Raw genomic sequence first — 2,100 nt, forward strand, 5'->3', positions numbered from 1 at the left:
CACAGTGTACTGAGCACAGCGGACCCACCCCGGCCCCTCCTCAAGGGAGCACCTCAGACCCACCCCAGCCCCTCCTCCATGGAGCACCTCAGACCCACCCCAGCCCCTCCTCCATGGAGCACCTCAGACCCACCCCAGCCCCTCCTCCATGGAGCACCTCAGACCCACCCCGGCCCCTCCTCCATGGAGCACCTCAGACCCACCCCGGCCCCTCCTCCATGGAGCACCTCAGACCCACCCCGGCCCCTCCTCCATGGAGCACCTCAGACCCACCCCGGCCCCTCCTCCATGGAGCACCTCAGACCCACCCCGGCCCCTCCTCCATGGAGCACCTCAGACCCACCCCAGCTCCTCCTCCAGGGAGCACCTCAGACCCATTCTTCCTCCTCCTCCATGGAGCACAGTCAGGCCCACCCCAGCCCCTCCTCCATGGAGCACAGTCAGACCCACCCCAGCTCCTCCTCCATGGAGCACAGTCAGGCCCACCCCGCCTCCTCCTCCAAGGAGCACAGTCAGGCCCACCCCACCTCCTCCTCCATGGAGCACCTCAGCCCCACCCCAGCTCCTCCTCCATGGAGCAGTCAGCTCCACCCCAGATCCTCTTCCATGGAGCACATCAGACCCACCCCAGCTCCTCCTCCATGGAGCACAATCAGGCCCACCCCACCTCCTCCTCCATGGAGCACAGTCAGGCCCACCCCACCTCCTCCTCCATGGAGCACATCAGACCCACCCCAGCTCCTCCTCCATGGAGCACAGTCAGGCCCACCCCACCTCCTCCTCCATGGAGCACATCAGACCCACCCCAGCTCCTCCTCCATGGAGCACAATCAGGCCCACCCCACCTCCTCCTCCATGGAGCACATCAGACCCACCCCAGCTCCTCCTCCATGGAGCACAGTCAGGCCCACCCCACCTCCTCCTCCATGGAGCACATCAGACCCACCCCAGCTCCTCCTCCATGGAGCACAGTCAGGCCCACCCCGCCTCCTCCTCCAAGGAGCACAGTCAGACCCACCCCACCTCCTCCTCCATGGAGCACCTCAACCCCACCCCAGCTCCTCCTCCATGGAGCACCTCAGACCCACCCCAGCTCCTCCTCCATGGAGCACCTCAGACCCACCCCAGCTCCTCCTCCATGGAGCACCTCAGACCCACCCCAGCTCCTCCTCCATGGAGCACAATCAGGCCCACCCCACCTCCTCCTCCATGGAGCAGTCAGCTCCACCCCAGCTCCTCTTCCATGGAGCACAGTCAGGCCCACCCCACCTCCTTCTCCATGGAGCACAGTCAGGCCCAATCCTCCTCCTCCATGGAGCACAGTCAGACCCAGCCCGCTCCTCCTCTGTGAAGCACAGTCAGAACCACAGTCAGACTTACCCTGCCTCCCCGTCCTGGAGCACAGTCAGAAGTCGTGAAGCTCTGTGTCCGCCCCAGGCTTGTGTGCAGTCTGGCCCTGGAGCTGGCCAGCACAGCTGGGAGGTGTCTTGCAGCCTGTGGCTCTGAATTGGCCATAAGCTTTTCTTGGCCGTAGTTAGAACAACCCTTGGAGCCCAGTGGAAGTCTGTATAAACCACGTTAGGAAACAGATTGGGCCTCATTCTCCCTGGAGGGAAGATGAACCCACGGTGGTCAAATGGCCCCGAGAGCTGGCCTCCACCTGTGTCTGTGGTGTCTTGTCCCGGAGCTCAGCGTGTGTCCTGTCTGCTCTCTGGCCGTCCTGGCCTCTGTGAGAGAGGGGGCGGCCAGGTGCAGGCTCCCAGCTGACTGGGGGAACATTCCAGAACATTCCAGAGCCGTCTCCAGAGTAGATGAAAACCAGAGAGCTCGGTGGGAATGCTGTGGTGTCAGGGCTGAGAGGTGGATCAGCCTGAGTGGCTTTGGGCTCCTGAGGCCGCCTGTGGTCAGATGGTGAGCAGCAGGGGGTCCCCTGTGGGGCATGGGCATGACTGTGCTTGCCCCCCATTTCTCAGAGCCATGCTGGCCAGCTCCAGGAAGCCGTGGGTAGCAGGCAAGACCCGAGCAGATGGCGCCCCGACACTTGGCTGCCTGCTTACCTGCTTCAGGATACACTTCGGGGTTTGGTGTCTGAAAAAGAAT

The sequence above is a fragment of the Bos indicus x Bos taurus genome, chromosome 12 (assembly GCF_003369695.1).
Source record: "Bos indicus x Bos taurus breed Angus x Brahman F1 hybrid chromosome 12, Bos_hybrid_MaternalHap_v2.0, whole genome shotgun sequence".
NCBI lineage: Eukaryota > Metazoa > Chordata > Mammalia > Artiodactyla > Bovidae > Bos > Bos indicus x Bos taurus.